The 16,444-nt window shown below is 52.3% G+C and overlaps 1 protein-coding gene across 1 annotated transcript in view; it reads right to left on the bottom strand.

Annotated features, from left to right (window-relative positions):
* The window catches only part of Zmiz1 (zinc finger MIZ-type containing 1), a 212,724-nt gene that overhangs the window by 159,389 nt on the left and 36,891 nt on the right, over positions 1-16,444 (bottom strand). Inside the window, exon 2 of the mRNA XM_090346671.1 lies at positions 7,414-7,534. The gene's annotated coding sequence lies outside the window, so the exon portion shown is untranslated. The remainder of the gene's footprint in view (positions 1-7,413; positions 7,535-16,444) is intronic.

The raw sequence follows: 16,444 nt of genomic DNA, 5'->3' as shown, positions 1-16,444 counted from the left end.
GGGGTGATTTGTGCAATCCTGGGTACTTGGAGTTCCAAGGAGAGAGGTGAGAGAGAGACAGAGGCTACTATAGGTCATGAGGTTCAGCAAACACACACGGGCTGAGCTCAGGGCTGGGAAGGCCACACAGCCGCCTGAGGAGTCTTAGGTCCAACTTTCACTGCCACCGAAGCCTCTGGCCCAGCAGCAGCTTCTTCAGTCAGCTATCCACTGCCCGAGGAGCACTGTTCTCCCCCAGTTTAGAATTCTGGCACCAGTATACACCCCCCTAAAAGACGTCCCCTTCCAGCTCGGCATTGACCTGCTCCCAGGAACCTAGAACTTGGAGAAGATCTGGGGGAAACTGAGGCTTAGAAGCGGGGCAGAATCTATTCAGGGACATTTATCAAGTTAGGAGCAAAGCGCAAACTGCCTTCTTCTGCCATTTGGACTTCAGGGTGCATTTGCAGCCTCCTTTCCCTGTCCAGTGTTTAATTCACAGCCCCAAGTCTACCTCCCTAGGCCTCGCCTAGCTTGGATCCCCATGGTGCGACTCACTCCTCAAGGACCATCTGCATCCCCACTTCCTCCAGGAAGTCCTTTCTGACTTTGTACCCCATGCACTGTGGCTATTGTCCTGTAGGCCAACTGGCTATATGGCTGTCCCTTGATGGAAGAGACTGAGGGGACATGAGTGGCCTCAGATTTCCTGAGCCTAGTTTATATCCTCACTCCCTTGTACCTTGTCAGCTGCTGGCCCAAGGTGTGATGCCAACCCCTGACCACAAGATTGTGACTCCAGGACTCTGTGGGCAGAGGGAAGCCAATGATGACAGCAGCAGAGTGTGTATGGGACATCCTGAAGCCTGTCCTGTTCTTGGATCTGCTCTTCCCCAGTCCCCGCTCCCAAATACCCCACCTTCTTAAACTCTGCCCTTACAAGGCCATGCCCTCCCCAGCCCCTGCTCCCTGCATTCTCCATCCTCTGGCATGCAGGTCCCTGTCTTACCAGCAGCTCTTCTTGCCATGTAGCCAGAGCTACTTAGGGCTGGTAGTGCACTGAGGGAAGGCCTAGCACCTGTGCTGCGTTACTCTAGGTATGTGTTCCTATCTGAGTCCCTCAGGCCCCCTGCCATGCCACAAGGGGGATAGACAAGCTGATTTCTAAAGAATTCCTCCTTGGGAAAAGATAACTTTTTGTGTGTGTGTGTGCCAGTCCTGGGCCTTGAACTCAGGGCCTAAGCACTGTCCTTGGGTCTTCTCAAGGCTAGAGCTCGGCCACTTGAGCCACAGCATGTGGCTCACTATGTATGTGGTACTGAGGAATCGACCCGGGTCTTCGTGCATGCTAGGCAAACACTCTACCACGAGGCCAAACTCCCGGCTCCAATAGTGACTTCCTTATGACCTAAAAGGCAATCTTGTGTCTAAGCCATCTCTTCCCCTCTACCCCCTGGCCTTCAGCACCTGCTCCTGGCCTGGGGGCTTTGAGTCCTGGGATTCAGGGCTCAGTGTGAGGCATGGATCTATGGTCCTGGACAAGCAGAAGACAAACTACAAAGCCCTGGAAAGTCTGGATAATGAACCTGAATCGAGGGACACTGGCCAGACTTAACACCAGTGATGTTCTTATGACTCCCCACTTACCTACACATGTGATTAGACACACTCGAGGAGAAACCTCCAGGTCCTGGGAAAGCCACAGAGACAGCTGGACTGCCTCCACCTTGGGAAAGATATAGCCTGCCTGAGCCACAGTCTTCTGTGTCTATGTTAATGCTGTGTATCTTTAGGTTGGTTTCTAGCCTCTCTGATACCACTAGGCCACAATAAAATCCAGTTCAAGCTCCTGAACTGAGATCAGACCCACAAGGGGTGAGGAATGCAATGAGGAATGCAAATGGTGGCCCCAGAGGGTGACCTCTGGTTACTGGCTCCTAGGGCTTCATCCTTCTGCCTTTGGTGAACTCATGTCTTCTGGCAGTGAAGATTTCCGATGAAATGGGCCTCGATCCCCGCTCTACCAACCAATAGCTGTGTGATTCTGAATGGGTTTCTCAGTCTTTCCGGGGTGAGTCTCCTCATCTGCCCAACACGATAATTGGGTTTTATAGACCAATGAGTGGGTAGCTCAGAGAGGGACAACAACTTATCCAAGGTCACACTGCATGCCTGTGGTCCACATGAAAGCTCAGCAGTCCTCTCAGAGGTCCTGCCAGGCCATCGACCCACCCTGTTGACACACAGGAGTGTGTTCCCTTGGGCAGGAATGAGGAGCAGGCGATGGCCTCTTTCCAGGTCCAGGTCTGAGTGTATGTATGGCAGGGGGCAGCACAGGCTAGTGGCAGAGGGACCTGAGTGACAGTCAGCAGAGTCCAGGGTGAGTGTGCATTCTCAGCTGGTGCTGAAGATGGACAGGCATGCCACAGGCGTGCTGCAACTCTACAAGACCACGTGCTGGGTGGGACCAGGCCCTCCGGAGTTGGCCTTGGCACTCAGGGTTTCTGCAGGAAGCCCATACCACCCAGAACCCTGTCACAGCAACCAAGCTGGAGGCTCAAAGCCACACCCAGCGGCTGGCAGAGCTGGCAGGGCTGTGAGGGCGGGCCGCTGGCCCTCACCCAGTGACTGCGCTCCTCCCAGCAGCAGCAGCAGCAGCAGCTGTGTGGAATGGCCTCCTGAGGAAACGAACCCTAACCCTGATTCCCTGCGTCTCGTGTAATTGACTGTGTGACCAGGCTTCTCCCCCAGGAACCACCCTCACGTGCCTACAGACCCAGGCACCCTTTCTGCTGCCTACTACCCACCATCTGTCCATGCGTCCTCCACATGCCAGGCCCGGCTGGCTCCTCACCGTTCAGGAGTCAGAGTCAACTCTTCCCAGTGTGCAGATGAGGAAGTGGGGCAGAGGGAGGCCTAGCCATTAGGGCCTGAAGTCATAGAGGAAGGAGAGGCAGAGATGGGAACAGTCCCAAATCTAGCCTTGCAGTTCACCCCCTTAAATCCTGTAGTTTCCCTTCATCTACTAAGTGGCCCCGTTTACCAGCCACAGCACTAATGAGACACCTCTCCCCCGTGTCCAGTCTCTCTTAGCTGCAGTAGCCCAGCCCAGCACAGGCTTTTCTCACCTCTACCTCTTGTGCTACTCACTCAAGTGCTAGCAACTCACACCTGGTGCCATGCTGACTGAAAGGAAGATCAGGGCTGGAAGCTGATCTAGTCTAACAGGCTAGACTGCAGGAGTCCATCGAGTCCAGTCCTTTCTTCAGCATCTCAACACTGGGGGCCTCTCCTGGGCCAAGATATAACAAGTTGATCTCTTTCCATTAGAAGACAAGGCAGTCTCCGCAGAAGGCTAGAATATAAGTCTGCACAGGTAAGGCCCAAGTACTATCTGCCCTCGGCTCTCACCCTGGTCATAGCTCAGGCGCTACTGTCCTATTTGGCAAGAGCTCTCTGAAGGTTGGGCACTAATGGCTCACGCCTACCTAATCAAGAGGTTGCGATGGGAAGACTGAAGTTCAAAACCAGGCAGAGCAGCAAAATCTGTGAAGCTCTTATGTCTAGTTAACTAACAAAAAGCCAGAAGTTGAGCCATGACTCAAGTGTCAGGGCAGCAGCCTTGAGTAAAAAACAAGTAAGCAACAGGCCCTGGGGCTCAAGCCTCAGTATTGGCACACAAAGGATGAAAGAGCTCTGCCCACTCTGTCCCACAATGCAAGAATTCATGGCAGCCATAGGAGTGGGGAAGGCTCCTGGACTGCCGATCTGGAAAAGAGAATGTGCCAAGCAAGAGAGATGGACAGGCCTGGGGCAGGCAGACCAGACAGGAGGCTCTGTAAATAAAGCACAGCAGACCTTACCCCTGCCCCGCCTACATTTACAAACAGGCCTGCGGCACTTGGAAAAGCACAGAAACCCAGGTGCCAAGGTACACAGGGGCAGGGCCAGAAAAGGAGACAGAGCCAGGTCCTGGGAGCCTCCAACACCATAGCCTGCAGGGAGGGGCTCCAGTTCACCCTAAAGAAACTTCTGTTCTAAATTGTTAGGGATAAAGCTGGATCCTAGTACCACTGACTGTGCCCCCACCCCCCCACCTCACTGCCGCCTTCAGGAGAAGAGGATCAGCCCTCACCCTGGCAGAGGAAGATCTGCCCAAGGTGCACCAGAGTGGTCAGTGCTAGGGCTGGCATGAAAACGCTGTTTCTTTCCCTTCCTCTCGTAATTGTCATGCTGGTTCTAGGCAAGGCTGGCTTTGTGGGCAGTCGCAAAGGCCCTCAAGTGTAAAAGGACCCCCATGTTTGCTGCTACCATGTTGAAATCATTAACTACAAGGCCAGCTTGACAGTCACCTCCTGGGGCCCTTCTCAGGTCTCCTCCCTTCCCAGGCAGATTTCCACTCCCTGTATGAGGGCCCGGGAGCCTGACACAAGCAGGCTGAAGAGCCTGCTACTGACTGTCAGGCCTGCCTCTCTCAGAGCCCCCTCCTGGAGCTTCCTGCTGGCCAAGTTTCCAAAGGACAATCTTAAGGACACTGAACAAAGGGGTCTTGGAGAAAAGGTTTCCAGATCAGGCTTGATAACGGGCCCCGGGGAACAATCCACCTCTTTATTTGCAAGAAACTGGCAGACATGCCAGGAACACTGAGCCAGGACTACAGGCCAGCCAATCCCACAGTGGCCTCAGGTCCCCCTCCAACATGAGGGGCCCTGATGGGATGGAGGGAGGAGGTGAATCTGGGATGCTGGGCAGTTAGTAAGCACGAATTCTGGCCCTATCACATGTTGGCTGTGTAGTCCACTCTCAGAGCCTCCTTTTCCCCCTCTGCCAAGTGGGTTGTAGAAGATCTTACCACAGGGGGAGATAGCTGGAATAAAGAGGAAAAATTCTCACTCAGCTTGGCCTTGTGCCCACTCCTAATGTTTCTCATTAACCCTTCTGTGCCTTAAGTTTTCTCACCTGGAAATGGCTCAGTAAGCTTCCCTCTTGGCCTTAAGGATGGGGTGGAGGGTCCTCACAGGAATGTGCCAGCCTCATGTAATGAGGCACCCCCATGCTTGTAGTCCCAGTTTCCCTGGAGTTAACGGGGGAGGGGGGGAGAGGGAGGATGGACAAGGAGGGAGGGACCGGTGGGCGGAGACCTACTGCTTGGAAAGGGCAGGTAAGGGTCACCTGTTGCGCCTTGATTCACAGGGTTTTCAAGCCTCAGACAGCTTGGATGGAACACCCAAGTTATTACAGGGCCCCACAATCATCCCAGGACAGTAACCTTCAGGAAGCCCCACTTCCCCCACGACCCATTTCCTTGTGAGAACAAAGCTTCCAATTCAGCAAAGCACCCAGACTCTTCTCAGCAGTTTATGTCCCGTCTGACCATGCATATGTGGTAGAGGGAGGGTGTTCTTGTCCAGATGAGGAAACAGAGAGCCAGGGAGGGAGGGACTTGTCCCGTCAGTCCACTGCAGCCCTGAAAACCACAACAGCTACCCTCCCTGACTCAGCCTTCACCAAGAGCTTCCCAGAACCCCTGAGAGCTGTGGATGTTTCTGCAGGGTCAAAACCATCAACCTCTAACCTGCTTCTTATTGGAACACATCTCTCCTTTGTGTGTGTGTGTGTGTGTGTGTGTGTGTGTGTGTGTGTGTGTGTGTGTGTGTGTGTATCTGTCTGTGAAAACTTAGTCCTATGCACTAGTGTGCAATCCTATTTGTGTGTCTGTGAGCCTGCACGTGTATGTGCATACACGTGATATGAGTGGTTTGTGCATGCATGTACATGGGGTTCCTGCACTGGCATGCATGTTAACATAGCTGCTCACAAATGATTGCTCGTGCATATACATGTATGCACATTTGTATGTACTTGGCATGCACGGTATGTTTGCAAGCACAGTTAGAGGTACTACTTATGTCTGCATAAGTGCATTTGAGCATGCCTGTATGAGCACACAGTTGGTACAGGGGGCCTGAGAGTGTGTGAAGATGCCTGCATGTTGTGTGTCTATATTTATGTGAGAACATCAAGTTCAAGAATAAACACAGTGCCACCTAAGTCCCTTCTTCAACACTCAAACCTTTCAGGCATTTTCCGACTCCTCCAAGAAGCTTTTCTGGTTCCCAGGCTCCTCTCAGAATTCCCACATCACCCCCATCCCACATCAGGACATTTCTCCTCCAATGGTACCCAGGCACTTCCAATATCCTTTCCTCTAGTTCCTTGTGTGTTTGTTGTTGTTGTTTCTGGTCTTAGGGCTTGAACTCAGGGCTGGGGTGCTGTCCCTGAACTTTTTACTCAAGTTTAGCACTCTCCCACTTTGAGCCACGGTGCCACTTTCAGTTTTCTGGTGGTTAATTGGAGAAAAGAGTCTCGCAGACTTTTCTACCTAGGCTAGATTCGAACTGTGATCCTCAGATCTCAGCCTCTTGATTAGTTAGAATTACAGGCATGAGCCACTTGGACTAGGCCTCTCTTGTACTTCTTTTCTAGCCCCAGCTGAGTTCTCCCACCTTCCATTGGGTCCTTGGAACAGCTCCTTAGTGACCCTGTTTCCAGATGGAGCCTTTCTTTTCCTTTTTTTTTTTTGTCTTTTCTTTTTTGGGTACTGGGGATCGAACCCAGGACGTTGCACTTGCTAGGCAAGTGCTTTGCCACGGAGCTACATCCCAGCCCCAGATGGAGCCTTTCTAAGGCAATCACAGGACTCTGGTTCAAGCACATCTACAATAGTACTTACCTGACTTAAGAGCTAGAGCTTTCCCCACCACCCTTGGGATTCAATGCCCAGCCTGGTATTTGCAGCCTTCACAATCCCCTGCCTTGGTCTTCCTCATCTTCCCAGGCTCTCCCACTTTGTCTACTGCACCCATCTGTCTACTCTTTTACCTTGTGCACCTTCCAGAACTTTCCAGCTAACTTCTGAACCCCACCTGCATCGGGATAAGACTCAGCACTTCTGGGGGCCCCCTCAACCATCTCCCACTGCCCGATCCTTACCTGCAAAAAGCAGCAGCAGGGCAGGGAGCATATGGCCCAGGCCCTGCTATGTGGGGCTGAGATACTGACACACAGAGACCTGAACTTAAACTCTGGCCATGTGACCTTGGGCAAAGTATCTTCCTGACCCCCGGGCTATTTTCTCACCTGTACCATAGAGCTGGTTATAGCTACTCCCTCCAGGCTAGTTATGAAGATGGAAAGATAATAACCCACAAATACCCAAAATACAGGGTTTCCCTGAGGCTACAACTGGGAGTTGACAACAGAATAGAATCAAATGCCCAAGTGCCAAACCATGGTGCCCCACTCTCCACTGTTCGGTTTGGAACTGGAAGCAGAAAAGTGACCAGCTTCTTCACTTGCTCAGGGCAGACGCACACCCCATCCACTCACACAGGGAGGTACTCAGCACCAGCAGAGCTGGCCCAGTCCACTTACCTGCAGAGGTTTCTTGCAACCAACCAGAACTTGAGGCTGTTGGGTGCCAGGAAAGGAGAGGTTGAAGGAGAAGGAGCAGCAGTTCTAGCCCCACTACATCCACACACAGTCGTTGGAAGTTCTAAAGAAGAGAACAGAGGGATCAATGAGCTCCAGGTTCTGGGTCTGCAGGCAGCCTTTCACCCCCTTCCCCAGACGCAAGATACAGCTTATCTAGGTTCCTCTGGCCAACCCACCCAGGGGGAGCCCTGGAGAAACCAGGGGATGCTCGCTCCTCCAGGAAAGGCACAGGCTCCTGGGCTTCACATTTGAAGCCCTGGAACTGGAACCAACCTGGTCCAGCCTCCACAGTCCATCCACAGCAGCAGCTATGCCCTCTTCACCTCCCACCGGAGCCTGCCAGCCCATGATTCTTCATCCTCACTTTTCTGTCTTTCCAAGGCTTGTTAGCCTCTGAGCCCCTTTTCAGATGGGGCCCTCTGTCCCACTCCCACAGGAGCTTAAGACCTAGCTGATGTGTCTCTTCCACCTTTCCACAGGCCTGTCCCATTCGCTCCCAGAGACCTGGGTGTCTGTTTCCGTTTATCAGTTAACTGGGCTTAGTCTCAAGGGTCACAGGTGTTTTAGATGATGGGTGGATGGATGGATACATGGAAGGAAGACTAGGTAGATAAATGGATAGATGAATGGGTGGATGGATGGTGATGGGTAAATGGATGGATGAATGAATGGATGGATGGAAGCATCACAATTTTGGTATACAGGATATTCAATGAATAAATTAGACAAAGGGAGTCAACTGGCTTGAACTCAAGAATACTGCTGAAACCTGCAAAGCACCCCACACTGTCCAGTTCTAGAACAGGGGCTAGGTTGGTAGGAAGACAGACAGTGTTATTGATGCTTTTCTCTATCATTTTCCAAATGAGGAAACTGAGGGCCCAGTGGGGGAAGGGTTCTTCCCATGGTGTGCCAGCAGAGGGGCGAGACAAGGTCAGGAGTAGAACCTAAGTCTCCAGCCTCGCCCACTGACCGAAAATGTCAGGTCCTGTGGCCCCAGCCATATGGCTCCCTTGTCTTTTGAAGACCCAGTTAACAGTAGAAGGCAGCTTTTAGTAACAGAGTCCAACAACAAAAGGCCCATGGGGCTACAAAAAGTGTCACAGAAAAGATCACCCTGGGAACAGTGCCACTTGATCAGATGGACACCCAGCCTGGACACCTGAAGCTTGGAGCAGGAGGAGGGGACATCACAGGGAACTCCCTCCAGCAAGTCCACACTTGCCCAGGGCCAGAGACATCCCTTCCAATCTGTATTCAGCTGATAGGCCTTTCTTAACCCTTTCCCGCCTCAGGGCCCCTAAGTGCTGTTGGTATGCCTAATACCAGTACCACTACTTGAGAACAGTGTGGATGCATCTCATGCCTTGTGGTCTCTCCCATGGCCCAGAAACTCTATTTTCACAGAGACGCTTGCATTTGTTACCAGCTGTTCTAAGGCCTAGTGGCCAGAGAACAGATAAATTCGTGGTTCCACGTGAGTTACTTCATTGCCTTGAGAACGAAAGACCTACAACTATAGAATCCAGATGACCCCAGAACGGTAAAAGCCAGACTTGGAAGACAATAGACTTATGAGATCCATTTATATCAAGGTCAAGAAGCAAATGGACTCAATGCCTACAGCAGATGGAACAGGACCACAGTCCCTGTACTAGTTTTTTCTTCCCATCAAGGGGTGGAGGTCTCTTCTCTACCCTGAGCTTGAATTTAGATTCAGCAAAGTGTGTGTGTGTGTGTGTGTGTGTGTGTGTGTGTGTGTGTGTGTGTATCTGTATGTATGTATATACTGTGGCTTGAATTCCAGGCTTTCAGCCTCTCGCTTGGCTTTTTCATTCAAGGCAAATGCTATATGACTTGAGCCACACAGCTCTGCTTCTGGCTTTTTGTTGATTGGAGGCAAAAATTTCATATACTTTTCTGCCATGGCTGGCTTAGAACCTTGATCCTCAAACCTCAAGCCTCCAAAATAACTAGGTTATAAGTGTGAGCCACTAGTAAGTACCTAGCTCATCAAGCAAATTTCCATTCTGTGAGAGGTAACATTTTATAAGGCCTCAAAAGTAACAACTTGAGACTAAGCCCCAAAAGGTCTCCCACTGCTGACCTTGACTCATGGACCACTGCCAGGCCATGGAAAGAGACCAAAGGAGAAGGAATCAAGGCCCAGCCAATAGCCAGTACTAGCTGCTATCTATGAGAAAAACCATCTTGGGCCTTCCCCTTCAGCCAGTCTGCCAGAGAAACCCAGAAGCAGACAGACAGCTCAGCCCAACCACACACTGGGGAGATTTCATAACTGGGAGTTGCTTAAGGCCCCTAGTTTTGGGATGGATCAATGGGTATCACACTATGGGAAACCTAGATCCCTTTTGCTTGGGGGAGCAGCAGGTAGGTCCAGCCCCACCTTGGCTTGTTGCCCCCACTTTCTCCTCTATCTGAAAAGCCTTTCCTTTGTGCATGTGTGTGTGTTGGTTGTGGGGCTCGAACTCTGGGCCTGGGCATTGTCCCTGAGCTCTTCAGCTCAAGACTACCATTCTACCCCTGGGCCTGGGCATTGTCCCTGAGTTCTTCAGCTCAAGGCTACCACCCTATCCTTTGAGCCTCAGTGCCACTTCCCATTTTCTAGTGGTTAACTGGAGATAAGAGTCTCATGGACTTTAGTGCCCGGGCTGGCTTTGAACTGCGATCCTCAGATCTCAGCCTCCTGAATAGCTAGGATTACAGGTGTGAGCTACCACACTCGGCAAGCCTGCCCAATTCTTATGCTTCGTCCTGCAACTAGGCAGCATCTCCTCCTGGAAGCCTATCCTGACTTTCCTCCCTGATTATGCTGAAGACTTCATACATATAGCTCCTAGGCTGGGCCTGGCTCTGGGTGAGACTATGCTTTTTTTTCTTTTCTATCTCCCCATCCTTTGATGCCTGTTAAGGAGAGAGGACCTGTCAGAATCAAGCAGTTACCCCTCCTCTTCCTTCCCAGTGTAGAGACCTCCACAGACACCCTGTGCTGACCAACAGGCACCAGGGGCCCGGGGACACAATGACTCGTGCCAGCACAAGACAGGGCAATTCTCAGAGCCCAGTTCCTCCTACACAGACCAAGGGGAGACAGGAAGAGAGTTCACAGAGTGCATGGCCATATGGGGGTTCCCAGCAGATCATGACCTCATCAATGTATGCCATTCCTCCCTTCAGAATTATCTGTTAAAATTGTCAGGCCAATTGGCAGGCCTCAAGTGCTCTACCCAGGGCCAAAGTAATGGGAACTACCCCAGAAGAGCAGAGGAAGAGACTTGGCACAGCCACAATCCCTCTGCGCAGTGCCTCTCTTCGGTAAGGCATTTTAGGGTGGATGATGGGGGTCAGGCCTCTGTGAACTCCTGATACCAAGGCTTTGGCCTGGATGTCCCTCTGGCCCACATCCTCACAGCCCCAGCTCTGTCCTTATGCAGGCAGAACCTCAGGGAGCCTCCTGGTAAGCCATTTCTCTGTCATCAGAGTGATGGGCTAAGTCAATCAACTCCTCTAGGTCCTAGTTTGACTCTCTAGGGAGGGCATGAATCCCAAGAGGCCAGGCTGAAGCCCCCTCCTGCCTTGTTTAGGGTCCCCACAAAACCAGTGACTGTGCCTGATGGCTATAAGCTGGTGCAGCTACCCTTGGCCCCAGGTGCAGGCCACAGCACCTGCTTGGCACCTGTTCTCTGCCTCAGGTACCCCCTTTGCTAAGAAAAAGAAGTTTCTTTACCCAACAGAGAGGCATGGATAAGCCAGAAAGTGACCGAGAATAGCAGGGGAGGGACACCAGGTCCTTGAAAGGGGAAGGGGTCTTGTCCTGTAGCAGAGGGGATTTGCAAGGGTAGCTGGGAAGGCAGTAGCCTACCAGGAAAGAGGGGTGAGTACTCCATTACAAAAGGCCAGCAAGCATCTGGAGCATAGGCTGGGGCCGTGGTGTGGTCAGCACCAGAAGGAAGCTGGACCCCACATTCTCTGCACCCTCCTGGCTCTCAGACTCACCAGGCTGACTGCTCAGTTCACAGCTCACATCCCCCTAGGCCCCTCCCCTGAGAACAGCAGCCGTGGGGTCTGGAAGCCAGCCCAGAACTTTAAACTGTTAACCAGTCCTCCCAGGTGCTCCTCTGCATCTGCAAACCATGGAGAGCATGGCGGATGACCTTCCAGATCCCTCTGGGCCCAGAGATTAGTGATTCTGAGTCTCCACCCCCACCTCCATCACCCAAACCCATCTGGAAGACACCAGCCGGGCAGTGGCCTGGTGCATCATTAAAAATGATTTAAAAGCTTTAAGAAGGGGGTCAAAATGTCGAGGAAGGGGGGGTGGTCTCAACCTATGGTGCTAGCCTTGCTCCTTCCTAGCCCCCTTGAGCCCTAGGGCTGCCCAGAGAAGCTCAGCGTTGTGGAGGGGGTGACAGCTGTTCGGCTACTGCTTAGAGAGGCCCAGGGAAAGCAATTATCTTGCTCTTAGCTGAGAGGCATTGGCTTTTACCCGCCCCTTCCCTCCCTCCTTCCTCCTCCTCCCTTACGCACACGCACACGCGAGCGCAAGAGGACACACACACACACACACACACACACACACACACACCAAGATGCCATAGCGGGCTCTGAATTGCCACTCTCCCCCCCACACACACACTCACTTTCAGCCTCCAGATTCCTCCCTCCATTCTCCAAGCACATTTCCAACACTTAAATCATTTAGCCCGCTAAACCGGAGACGGCAAATGGGTGCTATTTCTTAAAAACATACAGAGAGCGTATTAAATTATTGATAGCCATTAAACAGGGGGAAAAATTAAACAGCTCTCAGCTCTTATCAATCATTCATGCAGTTTCCACTGGGGTGTTTTCTGGAGAGCGATCGCTCAGGCAACCCAGGGAGCAGGCTCCTGCCAGCCAGGAAGATGAGAAAGAGGAAGGCAGCTAGGAGGCAGGGCTGGAGGATAGGAGGGCTGCCCAATGCCCCCCCCCCCCCCCCCCGCCCCAGTCACTCTGGGAAGGGCTGGGTCAGGGGGAGGGGTGGGGCAGAAGGCCAGGCTCACCAATCGCAAACACTGTCTTCTCTTTTCTCACTAACAAAAGGGACACTCCAATACCATCTAACATTGCCCCTTAATTAAGTTCAGTCTGCTTTTATTAGGTACCTATAATATATCTGGGTGTGCAGGATCCACAATAAACAAGGCTGAAGGCCCTCACTTGGGCTAAAGGGAGAGCCTGCTGCAGGGAAAGTGGGATTGTATCACATAGTGACAAAGCCCTGAACAGAAAACCATGGCAAGGGCAGAGAAATGGGGACAGACCCAGATGGAGGGGCGTCTGCCTGCTTGACAAGGAAGACTTTGCCAAACAAGTCATTCTTAGGTACATACTTGGAAGGGGAGCAAAAGAGTGTCCTGGGGCCAAGTAATAGTGGCATTCTAATATGTGGCCCAGGAAAAAGGGCCAAGCAACAGCACCCAGCAATGCTCCCCCTTACCCCAATCACAGCTCTGCCTGTCTTGAGTGACAGAGGCTGGCCCAATAGGATTGGACTTGAGCACAATGAAAGATGGGCACAGCAGAGCTGGATATTCCCAACCTCTCCTCCAGACCATGATCAAATCCAGGCCAGGCCAAGAAAAGGACTCAAGGCCAAGCCAAGAAAAGGATTCAAGAGCCAGCATCATCAGGCATGAGCAGATAAGAGACTGGGGTTCACCCCCAGCTGCCTGGGCCAGCAACACCTCCACCCCCCTACAGCAGATCCATTTCCTGGCTCTGATTCAGGACACCTAAGCCAGTGTGACGCAAGCCACAGAGGCTGTAAGACCAAGATACTGCTGCTCTCTGCCACAGACAGGCCTGGGCATCAGTTTTCTTCAGGAGGCAGGCTTGCTCCTGCCACTTCGGGTGCCAAAGACCTGGGCACTGGGGCTGTGGGAGTCAGTGAACATCTGATACTATTGTGTCTCACTGCTCAAGGCCATCCACAATCAGGGGCCATTTGAGGCTCTGGGGCCTGGCCTGGCCCAGTCACACTCACCGTGGGCTCAGTGGCTTGGATTGCTTCTTCATGGCTCTCAAGAGCTGGGGGGGGAGGGTTCCGGGGGGATGGTGAGCTGCACCAGCAGAGGTCCTGGCAAGTGTGGGGAGCAACCTTGTCAGAGAAAGCTATGTCACTGTGCTGGGGCCATTCAGTGGAGAGTCAAGACATCATACAAAGAAATGAAATCTGCAAACTTGTGAGCAATACAAAGGAGCCTCTCCCTGAACCTCCACTTGCCTGCTTCTCTCATCCTCTCAGCCACAGGAGCTGGGGAGGGGTGGTGGGGGGAGGGGCATGGACACAGTAAGCCGGGATGGGGTCTGGCAGGGCCTTGAGCTCTGTCTGAGCTCTCTGCTGTCACCTGCCCCTCTCTGGGCTTACACTGCTCCTCTGCATAGTGACAAATATACTTTCAGGCTCCTTGTCCCATGGGACAGGGGTAAACTACTGGCTGTCTGTCTGGCAGAGCCTGCTAGGGAACACCGAGTTCTTTAAGCCAACTCTAACACCTCTGCCAGACTCACACAAGTGACAGCTAGTCTCATACCATAGACCCTCGCCCATCCCAATGGCTCTTGCCTTTCCAGCATCCCTTGCACCTTACCTAGGTTACTGCAAGACCCTTTCTGACTAGGCCATACTCCACTGCCTCAGGCAGAGCTTAAAGGCCCAAGCTTAGCACAGAGCAGGTGTCCAGCAGAATAAAAACCCATATGGGCAAATGACCTTATAACACAAATCAAACACACCTAGCCCTGCTGTGAACTTATCCCCACCTCTGCTGTCAGCACTCGCAGGGGCATATTTCCAAGGCTGTCATGCATGAGTTGTGTTCACAGTCCTAGAAAGTCTCTCACATTTGTGAGCGTGTGTGTGCATCAGTACTGGAGTTTAAACTTAGGGCATCTTGCACTCTTGGCTTTCTTGCTCAAAGATGGCAACTCTACCACTTGAGCCACAATTCTACTTCCGGCTTTTTGCTGGTTAATTGGAGGTAAGGGTTTTAGGGAGTTTTCTGCCTAGGCTGGTTTTGAACTGTGATCCTCAGATCTCAGCCCTAAGTAGCTAGGATTACAGGTCTCACATCTTTCATACCTCAGTCACACAACAATCCCTCCACATTACCTAGACTCTTATGCCCCCAGGGCCTTGGCATAGGTGCCTTTGCTTTTTCCAAGTCCTGCTCCAGGACTTGACTCCCTCCCCATTAGTAAATGCTGCACACTTAACAAATCACACTAGCCCGAATTCTAGTCACATCTGTTCCAGTCTAAAGAGGAGACATCATGAATGCACACAGGGTTCCTTCTCTAGTGCTTGGCACCCAGAAACCTCAACTTGGCTATATTCAGATTAACCAGCCCAGCCCCCAGCCTGCTACCTAACAGACCAGTTCTTCCTAATGGCCAACCTCAATAGCTCCCACTGTAATTTTCAAAACCATTCCCTGCAGGGAAAGAGAGGATAAAATTATCTCATCCAGGTGTAAATGAGACAGTATTCTTGGAGCTCCCAGAGCTGAGGGAAGAGGCAGGCTCGGGACTTTCCAGGCAAATAGTAGCAGAAATTGGCCACAAATGAATCATTAACTTTTGACTCATGTAGCTGGTGCCAAAGTCTCAGGCTCTAGCCTATGTGGGCCACTTGGCCTTGCTTGGCTCAGGACTGAGGGCATCTCCACTGCCTCCTCTGGCTTTCTGCATCACCCTACAACCACTGGTCACTAAGAGCTGAAGGCAGCGTAGAGCTCAGAGGTCTTGTGGGAGCCCAAAGCTTCATCCTCACACTTGTATCCTTCTAGAACATCAGCCAGCCAGCTAATTCCCCTTTGCCCAAAGTCTAGTTCCAGCCTGGCCTGCCTACCTGTATCTACCTTTGCCCCAATGACCTCCAGATTCCTAAAGTCCTGGTCATAACCTATGCACTGTTTTCTCTCTGCCAGGTCCTGGGTACCAGGTGTTCAATGGAAACTCCCGTGTTCGTGTGTGTGCGCATGCGCGTGTGTGTGCGTGCATACGCACACACACATTTGTGTGCACACACACAGCAGCTGGGAAAAGGCAGGAACAGACTGGGAAACCACAAGACAGGAGATCTGCCCATTGGTTCCTCCTGAAGTAAGGGCTGGCAGCCCGAGTGGCTGCTAGAGGGAGCTGCAGCCCTCACCCAGCTCAGGGGGGCACCAATCTCCCCCCCCCTCCCTGCTCCGCTTGGTACACTCCCTTCGGGGCCTTGGGTCCAGCTGTCATGTGGTCCAAAACAGGCAGGCAGGCAGGCAAAGGTGACCTTGGCTTTCCCACAGGGGACCCAGAGGGTGCCAATTCCCTAGTCAGATCAGAGCCGATCAACTCCTCCCCGTGGTGGCAGCCTGCAGGCTGGGCTGCCAGTCATGTCCCATCCTGGGAAGCTACCCTGAGAAGGATTTGGATTCTCCTACACCGAGATGGATGGACGTGATGTCTGGAGACACAGATTTCTTCTCTTCAGCAGGAGTCTTCTTGTGCCACCATGGATTCATTCACAATGCACTCACCCAGGCATCTGGGCCCAGTGGCCACCTGTGTGTGGTGCTAGCGTGAAAGGTGAAGGGTGCAGTGCTCGTGGAGGTTTGGCAGGGGTGTAGGGTACCCCTATCCCCAGGCCAGTGTGGTCGAGTAGGGATTTACACATAGATGTCTGACCTGGCCTTATATCCCAGGTGCTGCCCCTTATCTCCTGTGCTCCGAGGTACGTGGCCATCACCTGGACCTCTTCTTGGCCCTTTGCTCATTTGATTCTCAAAACAGCCCCATGTAGCCAGGCATGGAGATGCACTGGCACACACCTGTATCATTCTAATACTGGGGAGGCTGGAGTGGAGGACTTACCTAGCTGGTTATGCACCTTCTGATTCTCAACATGATCCTGTGGGGTTTTACAGAG

Source organism: Megascapheus bottae, chromosome 15 (genome assembly GCF_031878675.1).
Source record: "Megascapheus bottae isolate mThoBot1 chromosome 15, mThoBot2.hap1, whole genome shotgun sequence".
NCBI classification, from domain to species: Eukaryota; Metazoa; Chordata; class Mammalia; order Rodentia; family Geomyidae; genus Megascapheus; species Megascapheus bottae.
Note: the sequence above shows the minus strand (reverse complement) of the source record. Positions and strands in the feature narration are given on the sequence as shown.